This window comes from Orcinus orca, chromosome 6 (assembly GCF_937001465.1).
Source record: "Orcinus orca chromosome 6, mOrcOrc1.1, whole genome shotgun sequence".
Lineage (NCBI taxonomy): Eukaryota > Metazoa > Chordata > Mammalia > Artiodactyla > Delphinidae > Orcinus > Orcinus orca.
In genome coordinates, this window is record NC_064564.1 from 89271260 (window position 1) to 89283984 (window position 12725).

At 44.7% G+C, this 12725-nt stretch overlaps 1 protein-coding gene across 4 annotated transcripts in view; it reads left to right on the forward strand.

The window, feature by feature from the left end:
* The first annotated feature begins 247 nt into the window (after positions 1–247).
* The window catches only part of MSANTD3 (Myb/SANT DNA binding domain containing 3), a 36581-nt gene continuing 24103 nt past the window's right edge, over positions 248–12725 (forward strand). Inside the window, exons 1-2 of one of the 4 annotated variants that reach the window (XM_033431207.2) lie at positions 248–343; positions 432–637. The gene's annotated coding sequence lies outside the window, so the exon portion shown is untranslated. Of the gene's footprint in view, positions 638–11700; positions 11944–11983; positions 12124–12725 lie in introns of those variants that run through there. The other 3 variants (XM_033431206.2, XM_004271487.3, XM_049710995.1) reach the window with 3 other exon arrangements.

Below are 12725 nucleotides of genomic sequence, written 5' to 3' on the forward strand. Positions count from 1 at the left end.
TGTGCAATGGAAACTTCTTGTGGCTCCTGCCTGGCGAGAAGTATAATCCGTATAAACCCCGCCATCATTCGCAAATCCAAGGCTCGCGTAACTCTGCCCATTCCACGGAGGCCCCACCCACCTCCGGGCGCGGCCCCGCTCGGCGCGCTCCCTCGGCTCGGCTCGGCTCCGTAGCACTCGGGGACAGGCGGGGCCTTAGTCAAGTTCCGGGCCACAGTGCGCTTGCGCAGAAGGTGCTATGGGCTAGTGGAGGGGCGGAGCCTGCGGAGCTCAGGCGGCGGTGATAAGGGAAACAAGGAAAAGCTCGGAATGGCAGTCAACTCTGGCTAAGTGGGGCAGCTTAGTGAGTGTTTGAAGTGTACGCAAAGAGAACATTTTGGGGACTGACCTGAGTTTACACTTTTACTGATTTTGCCTTTTTTTCAATTAAGCTTGGTGGTCAAGAGCTGGTGCTTTGCAGGTCGCAGTCTGTTCTGACACCGCGTGCCTCTGTGTGGCTTTGGGCAAGTTACCTGCCCGAGCTTCAGGGTCTATCTCTGTGAAATGGAGCTCACGGGACTTTTGTGAAGATGACATTAGACAGTGTGTGTAAAGTGCTTAGCACAGTGCCTTGCACAAAGGAAATGCCCAGTAACTGGTAAGTGCCGTTACTATCATGAACGTTAATAGCATAAGAATCATCATAACGTGTTTTTTTTGTGTGTGCCAGGATCTTTTGTATGCAACTGTTATGCTGGTAGTCTTTGGGAAATATCAGAGAACATGAGCAGTAACAGGAAATTAAAGACTGGAAAATGTGCTGATTTTAGAAGTGAGAAAAAAGTAGATCTTGAAAAATGGACTCTGGTAATCTTGACTTTTACTGAGCACCAATCAAACCCAGGATGGATCATATCAAAGGTAGTTTATGAGGGGAATTCCCTGGCGGTCCAGTGCTTAGGGCGCCGCGCTTTCACTGCAGAGGACACAGGTTCGATTCCTGGTTGGGGAAATAAGATCCCCACAAGACACGCGGCCAAAAACAAGCAAAAAAAGGTAGTTTGAGAGCCTTTAGAAAAGGAACTAGTATGCATTATGAAGCAGTCTAAACTCTCTAAGAACAAATAAAGCAAGCCAGCTTAACCTTTTTGAATGGATAGTAAACTGATAGCTCAGTGGAAAAACTTTTTGTCTTTTCTGGTCCTAAGTCATTTGAACAAAGGTCTCAGCCTGAGATGCTACCGCATTGTAAGCGCCTTTCTTGTCAGCGAGTCTCTTTCCATTTCTGACATAAATCTTACAAAAATAATTCTTTTAGCTACATAGGTAATATGTGAATACCTTTACGTTGTAAAAAATTAAAAAACTAAAAATGAAGGGAAATTCCCCCAACATCTCCTCCCAATTCTATTCCCAACTCCACACATCAGTTTACTGTGCATTTTGTTCAGATACTTCAAAATCTAGCCCTACCCTGACTTGTAGCAGTTAGGACCTTATTCTGCCAACTGAATACCCAACCAAAGGAAGCAGTTTATTAGTCTCATTCGAAAGGAAGCCCAGGGGTAGGAGTGCAGAGCCAGCAGGCTCTTTCTGTCTTGGTTTCACCATCCACAGGTTTGTCCTCATGGTCTCAAGGTGATTGCTGCTTCTCTAAAGGTGAGTCCACATATTAGCAGGAAAGGACAAAAGCCATCTTGTGAAGTTTTATATTTTAATTCAAGAAAGGAAGCCTACTGGGCTTCCCTGGTGGTGCAGTGGTTGAGAGTCCGCCTGCCGATGCAGGGGACACGGGTTCGTGCCCCGGTCCGGGAAGATCCCACATGCCGCGGAGCGGCTAGGCCTGTGAGCCATGGCCGCTGAGTCTGTGTGTCCGGAGCCTGTGCTCCGCAACAGGAGAGGCCACAACAGTGAGAGGCCCGCTTACCGCAAAAAAAAAAAAAAAAAAAAAAGAAAGGAAGCCTACCAGAACGTCGTCTGCCTACAAGTCACTGGCCATACTGTATCACATGACCCCTCTATCAACAAGGGAGTCTAGGGAAGTAATTTACTTTTCAAGTATCTAAACTATAGAATGGCACAGTAAAAGCAAGTTGTAAATATCTTTTGGGTAACCGAATTTTCAGTGTCTGCCACAGAAATATAGAGTTTCCATAAATGAACTCACACTATATATTTTTTGCAACTTGCTAGTTTTCCTTGGCGATATGAATGAATTAGAACTTTCCATGGTGGTCTGTGTGAAACTTCCTTGGTTGCTTTAGCTGCTGCACAATACCCTCGTTTCATTATTCTAAGGCTCACTTTTTCATTCACATGTTATTATCTCTAAAATTAGTATGCATCTTACAATTGCTGTCAGCTAGGCAGCAGTAGTGATGTAGCTGTCATCACCTGCTGGAGATACTTCAAAACTTGCAGAATGGATGTTAGCAGCCTGGAATATTGATGATCCTGAGTCTAAACATGATTCAGATGGTTCAGACTCTGAGAAGAAGATTTATATATACTTTAATCAATTTATTTGATTAATACTTTCATTTTAATGTATGCATGAGGATGATATGGAGTTAAAAATCCATGTCTTAAGTTTCACGTGGCCTTCTGAATAAGTATAAAATAAAAATTATAAATGATAAGAAAGCTTTATTTGTTTATTTTTAAAAATTTATTTTATTTATTTATTTTTGGCTGCATTGGGGCTTCGTTGCTGTGCGCGGGCTTTCTCTAGTTGCAGCGAGCGGGAGCTACTCTTCGTCGCAGTGTGCGGGCTTCTCATTATGGTGGCTACTCTGCTGTGGAGCACGGGCTCTAGGCGTGCGGTCTTCAGTAGTTGTGGCATTTGGGCTCAGTAGTTGTGTCTCGCGGGCTCTAGAGCGCAGGCTCAGTAGTTGTGGCACACGGGCTTAGTTGCTATGCGGGCTGTGGGATCTTCGAGGACCAAGGCTTGAACCTGTGTCCCCTGCATTGGCAGGTGGATTCTTAACCACTGTGCCACCAGGGAAGTCCCTGTGTCATAGTTTTATTAGGAGCATTTTTCTTTTTCAATGATACATAAAATAATGATGTCTATAATTATGACATCCTGAAGTCAATGAAATATGATGTACTACACTATGACTATTCCGTAGTTTAATCATTTTCTTATCAATAGGTGTTAAGTTTTCACTTTTTTTTTCCAATAATGCTTCAGTAAACCGCTTTTCATGCCTTTTTTTCCATATGTGCAAATAGTATTTCTCAAGATTCCTAGAATTTCATATTTAAAAATTCTAATAGCTACTGTCCTCCCCCCAAATCCATAACTCCAGTCTAATACTGGGAAAAACTGAGGAGCATCCTATAAGATACCTGACTGATACTCCTCAAAATTGTCAAGGTTGGGACTTCCCTGGTGACGCAGTGGTTGAGAATCCGCCTGCCAATGCAGGGGAGACAGGTTCGATCCCTGGTCCGGGAAGATCCCACATGCCACGGAGCAGCTAAGCCTGTGCACCACAACCACTGAGCCTGTGCACTAGAGCCCGTGAGCCACAGCTACTGAGCCTGCGTGCCACAACTACTGAAGCCCATGCACCTAGAGCCTGTGCTCCACAACAAGAGAAGACACCGCAATGAGAAGCCAGCGCACCACAACGAAGAGTAGCCCCTGCTTGCTGCAACTAGAGAAAGCCCATGTTCAACAATGAAGACCCAACACAGCCAAATAAATTTATTAAAAAAACATTTGTCAAGGTCACAGTGAACTAAAGATAGTACAGCGTTGCTATATACCTCCACACTCTGTTTCTCGTATTGTTAACATCTCACTTAAGTATGGAACCTTTGTCACAATTAATGAACCAACACTGATACATTATTATTAACTAAAGCTTATACTGTATTCAGATTTCTTTAGTTTTTGCCTAATGTCCTTTTTCTATTGCAGGGTCCCATCCACAATAGCACATTATTATATTTAGTCGTCATGTCCCCTTATGATCCTCTTGGCTGTAAAGGTTTCCAGACTTTCCTTGTTTTTGATGTCCTTGTCATTTTAAGGAGTACTAGTTAGGTATTCTGTCCCCCAGTTGGGATTTACCTGGTGTTTTTCTCATCATTAGACTGGAGTTTTGGGTTTGGGGGAGGAAAACCACAGAGGTAAAGTGCCCTTCTTATCACCTCATTTCAAACCTATCAACATGACTTATCACTATTGATATTAATCTTGATCAGCTGGCTGAGGTAGTGTTTGTTTGGTTTATTCAGTATAAAGTTGCTCTTCCTTTTCTCCCTTTACATACTGTACTCATTGGAAGAGTCACTATGCATAGCCCACACTTAAGGAATGGGGAGTTATGCTGGAATTCTTTGGCGTGGCAGATTTATCTATTCTCCCTCATTTACTTATTTATTCAATCATATATGTATGGACTTATGATATTTATTTTATACTTTGGGTTCTAATTCAATACTACTTTATTTATATTATTGCTCAAATTGTTACAACTATGGCCAATGGTGATTTTTCAATTGGCTCCTGTGTCTCTTTGACACATCCCCATAACTGTGTGTGAATGTGTATGTGTGTGTGTGTGTGTGTGTGTGTGTGTGTGTGTGTGTGTGTGAGTGCGTATGTATGTAGTTTAGCTCTTCTTTATCTTCTGGCACTACAAAATTTTCCAGACTCATCTTGTATATTTCCTACCCTATTAATAGAACCAACCATTTCTCCAAGGAACCCTGGTTCCTTTTATTGGAGAATGGTATTAGAATCTAAGATCTGGGCATTCTGAGTGTAGAATTCTCTAGTTAAATGTATCAATCGTGCCTTGTATAGCTTTGCTTTTTGTATCTTATATAGGAAAGTATTATCGTTTTTGACGAAACGAACAAGATCTGTATATTATTATTATTTTTTAAAATTTATTTTTGGCTGTGTTGGATCTTCATTGCTGCATGCGGGCTTTCTCTAGTTGCAGTGAGTGGGGGCTACTCTTCATTGCGGTGCACGGGCTTCTTATTTCGGTGGCTTCTCTTGTTGCCAAGCATGGGCTCTTAGCACGGGGGCTCTAGAGCACAGGCTCAGTAGTTGTGGCACATGGGCTTAGTTGCTCCGCGGCATGTGGGATCTTCCAGGACCAGGGCTTGAACCCGTGTCCCCTGCATTGGCAGGCGGATTCTTAACCACTGCGCCACCAGGGAAGCCCTCTATATATTATTTTAATACTTGTACAATTTTCTTTTACATGTAGCTTTAAAATTCATCTGGAATTTTAAAAATATGATGTAGAGTAGAAATGTTATTTCTTTGTAAATGGATAGCTAAGTATCTCAACCCCATTTGTGGACTAATCAATCCTTTCCATATAGTTTATACCTATGATATTCCCACATGTCCAAGAATATGTTTGAGCTTTATTTTAGTCGTTGGATTTAGTTATCTATTCCTGTATAGCAACATGCAGGTTTAATTTATATGAGTTTATAGAATATTTTGTTATCTGGTAAGACAAGTCCCATTTCTGATCAAAAAAGTAAAATAAAACTTTCTTCACTATTCTTGAACATTTTCTCTTGCAGATGAATTTTAGAATCAACTTGTCAAATTCCATGAAAATGCTTTGGGGATTTTAATTGGTATGCACTGGACCCTCCTTTCTTATCTGGCTACAGAAGTGGTTCTCAAACCACTGGCTGTAAGAATTAACTCTAAGAACTAAGAAGAAATGTGAGAGCATAGAGCCTGTAGAGAGAAACAGGACTTTTTTAACACCAGGATTTTGACTCTGCTATTTTTGACTCAAGGACATTTTGAACACAAGTTTAAGAACATAAGAATATCAGTCGGAATTATACAATCATTCACAAATTTTTGTTGAGAATATATATTCTGGAGTCAATTCTATTACACTCATTTAATTCCTTGGCCAGTGAGCACAGTTAAATGATTTCCAAATTTTTACATTTCTATTTTACTGAAATTATAATTAATAGAATTAATAGGATCAATTCTTTTCTATGAAAATTTTCTATTTTAAATTTAATTGATTAGCTTTTCTGCCATTTTGAGTGCTAGTTTGTGAACAGTGTTTCTAGCAAGTCCTGTTTTCCCAAGTCAAGGTTAGCAGATCTGACATTTGCCACATGCAGTTTTAGCCTTTGTCAATTTTATTTTGCATTAATTATTTCTGCCAGAAATATTTATTATGAATTGGACAAAATACTGACATCTTATACTTAATTACTGATTAATTTATGAGAATGCTGTAAGCAAATCCTTTCAGATACTCCAGAAGAATAATATTTCCTTGTCATCTTTCATTGACTTATTGCTTTTTTAGCTTTGCCCATAGTAATACTAACTACTCATACTTACAGTAGAGTTAAGAGCAAGCTAACTCTTTGTTGGATCAAAATGTCCTTGGTGAGAATATGCCCAGGACTAAAATGTTGACCAGGTCTAAAACTGTGGAGTCAAAATGGCTGCGTAAAATAAAACAAAAGAAAAATAAGCAAACAAACACATCATACACTGCTTTGTCAGTCCTATGAAGTACCATAGTTTATTGAATTATTCCCTATTGATGGACTTTTGGGTTGCTTCCAGTGATTTTTCCCTTCTCTCCCTGCCCCTCCTCCTCTTTTTTTTTTTTTTTGGATTTTTGGCCGCACCGCGGAGCATGTGGGATCACAGTTCCCCGAGCCCCAACCCCCTGCAGTAGAAGCGCAGTCTTAACCACTGGACCACTGGGGAAGTCCCCTCCCTCCCTCCCTTCCTCCCCTCCCTCCCTCCCTTCCTCCCCTCCCTCCCTCCCTTCCTCCCCTCCCTCCCTCCCTTCCTTTCCTCCCTCCTTTCTTTCTTTCTTTCCCTCCCCCTCTCCCTCTCCCTCTCCCTCTTCCTCTCCATCTCTCTTCCTTCGTCTCCTCCCTATACCTTACTTTGTTTTCCATTATCAAAGCTGCAATGAACATGCATGCCTCTTTGTAATCACAGGCAAATGTTTTTCTAGGAGAGGACCTAGAAGTGGAATTGTTGAGATAGAAATTTGATAGTGAAAAAAAGAGAGTAGTAGCATCTAATATTGAAGCTACAATTAGGGATCTAAACCAGACTCTTCATTTTTCAGACACTAAACCTCTTCCCCAAGATTTCACAGCCTATTAGTAGTAGCAAAGTAGGTCTAGAAATGTAGAACAAGGACTTCCCTCGTGGTCCAGTGGTAAAGAATACGCCTTACAATGCAGGGGACACGGGTTTGATCCCTGGTCAGGGAATTAAGATCCCACATGCTACGGGGCAACTAAGCCCCTGCACCACAACTACTGAGCCCATGTGCCTCAACTAGAGAGGCTGCATGCCGCAAACTACAGAGCCCATGTGCTCTGGAACCCACGTGCTGCAACTACAGAGCTCACGCACCCTGGAGCTTGCGCGCCACAACTAGAGAAGAGAAAACCCGCCCGCCACAACTAGAGAGAAGGCTGCGCGCTGCCACGAAAGAGCCCACATGGCACAACTAAGACCCAACACAGCCAAAGAATAAATAAATAAATAATAAATAAATAAATCTTAAAAAAAAAAAGAAATGTAGAACAGTTTCAAGCAGCTCTATGAAAAGTAACACAGGCTTGTAGCAGTGTCTTCAGACATTTAAAAGGGGTTAGACCTCATGCAACTGTCGCAGCTGGTGGAACAGTCTATGTAGGCTGCTGTTGCCTCGAGTTTAGTGTTAGCCTGAAGTTGCTGTAGGTCAGCCAGATTGGCAGTTGGGAAGGAAAGCTGGATGGGGACAAGATCAAGGACAAACTAGAACCTTCCAGGGCAAATTTGGGCCCACAAAGAACACTGGGACACTCGAGGACAAACTGGAACCTGCCTCTTGCCCCAGCTGACATCGTGACTGTGACCTTGTAAGAGACCCCAAGGCAGAACTGTTTAGATAAGCTGCTTCCTGACCCACAGAAACTGTGAGATAATACATGTTCATTGGTTTAAGCCTCTCAATTCTGGTAACTGGTTACACCACAGCGAGTAACTAATAAACCTAGATACTGATAGCGTGTTCACCAAAACCGCCTCAACATCAAATTGCCGTGGCACCAGCAGTACCAGTGGCCAGTAGCTTGCAAATCTAGCCACTTTAAAATAGACAGGGTGGGTCTCATGGAAAGGTAGAGTATAGGCATTTGAAACCCATGAGTTCTGGAATTTTCAAGCAGCCTGGATTTCATTCTGGCCCTGATAGCCCATCACTTTCTGACCTGGCACTCTTCTAGGTTGCTCCCTCAGCAGTAGCTTTTGGTCTCCTAATGACTCCACCTGTACACTCTTGTTCAGCACTCCCAGCTCCTCACCCCTCATTCCTTCCCTGGACAGCTGGATCCTGTAAGTTGAGGCATTTTTGTTTTTCTCCATGCCCATGTCTTACAAAAGATATTTGGATCTATCTAGCCATGTGAATAATAGTCTGCCCTTCTCCAATTTAGGGAAGGGGATGTTCAGATAAAAAAATCAACTCTAGGGCTTCCCGGGCGGCGCAGTGGTTGAGAGTCCGCCTGCCGATGCAGGGGACACGGGTTCATGCCCCGGTCCGGGAAGATCCCATATGCCGCGGAGCGGCTGGGCCCATGAGCCATGGCTGCTGAGCCTGCGCGTCCGGAGCCTGTGCTCCGCAACGGGAGAGGTCACAACAGTGAGAGGCCCGTGTACCGCAAAAAAAAAAAAAAAAAAGGTTGTAAAGAATGAATCTCTTACTTGCCACTAAGAAAGCCTGATGAAAGTTGTCTCTAATGTCCATACTTAATTCAATTTTAGGGATTCTGGATCTGAGCAGTCAAAATGGTTGGATAAACTAAACCTCAATGTATTAAGAGAACTGTACTTTCTCAAAACTGTGGAGTATTCAGGTTGGATGATCAGTGCATTTTCTCTCCCTCAAGAAAACTTATGTAACAACCAACTCCTATGTCAAGTCTGCTTGGTGAGACTGGATCTGAACAAAGGAGAAACTGTTTTCAGAGTTATTCTCAACAAGCTATCAGGGTGCAATGCATCACTCACCTCCATCACTGGAATGGCCCTCCTGCTCTTGAGGAAGGGACAAGTCACACAGATGGGTTCTCTTGAAAGGCTTCCTTTTATTAGACTCTGTGTAGGGTCCACCCTTCTATTGACTCTTTCTACAGAGAAGTTATAGCAACTTTATTATTAATAATAATAGATAACATTTATTGAGTGTTTTCTATGTAACTTGCACTGTACTAAGCCTTTTATAAATACCTTACTGAATCCTCAAACAACCCTGTTAAGTACGTATTGTTACGTCACTTTACAGATAAGACTCAGGAGGGTTAAGAAGCTTGTCCAAGGGCAGGGAACAAGGAGGGAAATAAGGGAACAAGGAGAGAGCTGGGAGGGCAGTGACCACATTACACACATTACGAGATGCCCTTGTCACATTAGTTTTGGAGATAGTTTACTCTCTTTTATTTATTTATTTATTTATTTATGGCTGTGTTGGGTCTTCGTTTCTGTGCGAGGGCTTTCTCTAGTTGCAGCAAGTGGGGGCCACTCTTCATCGCGGTGCACGGGCCTCTCACTAGTGTACTCTCTTGATTTGAGGAGGAGACACGTGATTAGATAGGAGTTTCTGTTTCCTTAGCAGGATTTCTGCATGTGGCTCATGTCAACCATCATTATTTTAAATATTATTATTTTAAACAATAATAACAATACTCACAACATGCAGTAATAATAATGATGTTAATCATGTATTAAAGTCAAGACTAGAAGCTTTCATCACCCTGCCAGGTAAGTATCATTATTCTCACCTTAGAAATGAAAAACCTAAGATTCTAAGTGGTTAACTTAGTTCACAAACTATAATCAGTAAAGTCAGGATTCAGGCCCCTGTCTGTCTGTTAAATTCATTGCTTTCTTTTCCCTCACTGTACCACCTGTCAATCAAATTTCCAATCTGAATTGACTATTTTCACACCCCAGTAGTTTTCCCTTGGCTGTATCCTCATTTTAGAAGGAAATCTTCATAGACATCTAACATGGGACTAGGGTGGAAGACTCAAAGTGGAAATGGTGTACTGCCTTGGGTTCCAGTGAGATGAGTGTCATAAAGTTTGCCAATAGTAACTCTCTCGGGATGGTCTTAGTTTCCGAGTTCTCTGGACAATTTCAAAGCTTCTTGGACACCAGACAAATTATTGTTAAAATAATGAACAAGGAGTAGTATAACTCTAGGTTATAGTAAGGGTCTTTATTTTTATTGGTGCTTCTGACCCCTAGAAGTGTTTGGGTGTTTCTTTGTAGTCAAAAGACCTGGCTCAGCCTCTCAGCCTCTGAGCCAAGTGGGTCTGTGGGTCATGGGAGCTGGGAGGGTGGCAGTAGCCTCACATATAATCAAGACATTTTTACAAAATGAAAAAATAGCGAGTGTTGGTGAGGTGGTGGAGAATTTGGAACCCTCATACATTGCTGATGGGAATGTAAAATCATTCATTTAGCCACTATGGAAAATCTTTTTGGCAGTTCCTCGAAAAGTTAAACATAGAATTACCATATGACCCAGCAAGCCCACTCCTAGGTATATACCCCAAAGAACTGAAAACAGATACACAAATACGTTTACAGGCATGTTCAGCGCAGCACTATTCACAGTAGTCAAAGGGTGGAAATAACACAAATATCCATCAATGGATACATGTACAAACGCACTGTGGTATACATACAATTATTTAGCCATGAAAAGGAATGAGGTACTGACATGCTACAACCTGGATGAACCTTGAAAACATCATGCTAAGTGAAAGAAGCCAGACACAAAAGACCACATATTGTATGATTCCATTGATATGAAATGTCTAGAATGGCCAAATCCAGAGAGACGGAAAATAAATTAGTGGGTACCCCTGGTTGGGGAGGGGCGGGGATAGAGAGTGACTGCTTAATCGGGAGGGGGTTTCCTTTTGGGGTGATAAATGTTTCACAAGTAGAGATGATGTGGTTGCTTAACATTGTGAATGTAATAAACGCCACTGGGTTGTTGACTTTAAAGTGGTTATTTTTATGTTATGTGAATTTCACTTCGATTAGAACAACAGAAAGTTCAGCAGCCCTCTGTGCCCTTCTGAGCTTGGAATCTTCCCAATGGATACAGGGCAAAAGAAACACCTAGCCCCCATCCTTGTGGAGGCACTATAAAAGGTGCCTTGTCCTAGAGTGGCATCTGTCGTGCATTCATTCATCCGCGCACAAATTCCCACGTACTCAGCGCACAGTGTCTGAACCAGGTCCTGGGGTGCTGACGGTAGTCTCTGCCCTCGAGGTGCGCAGCCTAGGGGGAGACATCCCGCAAATTAAAAAAAACAAAACACAACTCCGTGATGAACCCAGCCAAGGAGCGTTGTCTACTCAAGTAGCAGGGTGTCCCGAAGGAAAAGGGGCCTTTCTCAGATAGGGGGTTTGGACTGGGCTATTTCGCGTCCATGGCCGCCAAATACCTTGCGACAAATACATTCTTTTGTTGTTCATGGAAATGAAACAGTTTTTCAAGTCCTTCAGGAGCTCGTCCGCAAAGGTGGGAAATGGGAACTCACCACAAGAATGTCAGCCAGGAGGGAGAGGGGTGGGTAGGCGGAGGACCCCCTGCGCCCCGCCCCGAACCTCGGGGGAGGCCGGCCACCAGGGCTTGGGGAGGTGGGGACTGCGCGGGGCCGCGCTCCCGCCCTCCTCGGCGCCTGCGGACCCGCAGGCGGCGGGCGGCCCGCGAGGGGGCGGCGGCTCCCGGGCTTTGTGGCCGCTGCGCGCGTGGTGGGGCCTGACCGGCCGGGGGCGCGCCGCCGCCGCCCGGCGCTCCGGAGCCCGCGGCCCTCCCGGCCGCCCAGCCTGCGAGAGGAGCCGAGGCCGCCCGCGCTCGCATCCCGCCGGCCCCTCCCCCGATCGCCGTGGCCGCTGCGCCGCCGCTGCAGGTAGGACGCTGGCCCGCCGGGCGGGCCGCAGCGACGCGGGGGCGCGGGCGAGGGTCAGGCGGGAGGCTCGGGCCAGACGTGCGGGGGCCGCGCGGCCGGCAGGGCGGGCTTCCGGCCCAGGCGCCACGACCCCTGCCCCGCAGGCCCGGCTGCCACCTCCGCGCGCCGCGATGGGACTCGGTGAGTGGGGCCGGCCTGCGGCGTACAAAGCCCCACGGCGCGGACCTCGGGGAGATTCAGCGTCGCACCCGGGGTCGGGGGACTCTGGACTCCGGGAGTGGAGGAGCCGCTTGGGAGGAATCCAGATGACTCGCAGTGCCGGGGTCTCCCCATCCCGGGGTCCCCACTGTATGCCGGGCACTGTGCTCGCGCTTTTCCATACTCGTCTCCTTTAAGACCCCTTGTGTCCCTTACAGGGGTGTAATGGGAGGGGTCTCTCACCCAGAGGCTGAGGGCTGAACATCACATCGGTGCCCTCCTGACCTTGGGAAATCTCCTTTGCTCTGAGCCTTGGCTCCTGCTTCTGTAAATGGGGGTGAGATGGGGGGAGGGATGGTGGCAGGGGAGTGCGTCGTTTAATGCCTATCCCCAGGTGCTATTGTGAGAGATAATGTACGTAAATGATCATAGCTAAATATTGAGCACTTTCTATATACCAGGCCCTAGGTACCAAACAGTTGGCATGAGTTATCTAATTAAGTCATCACACTGGCGCTGTGATGTAGCTACTATAAATTGCACGAGTAATTTTTATTTAGGAGTAGGAAATAGAGAAGATTATT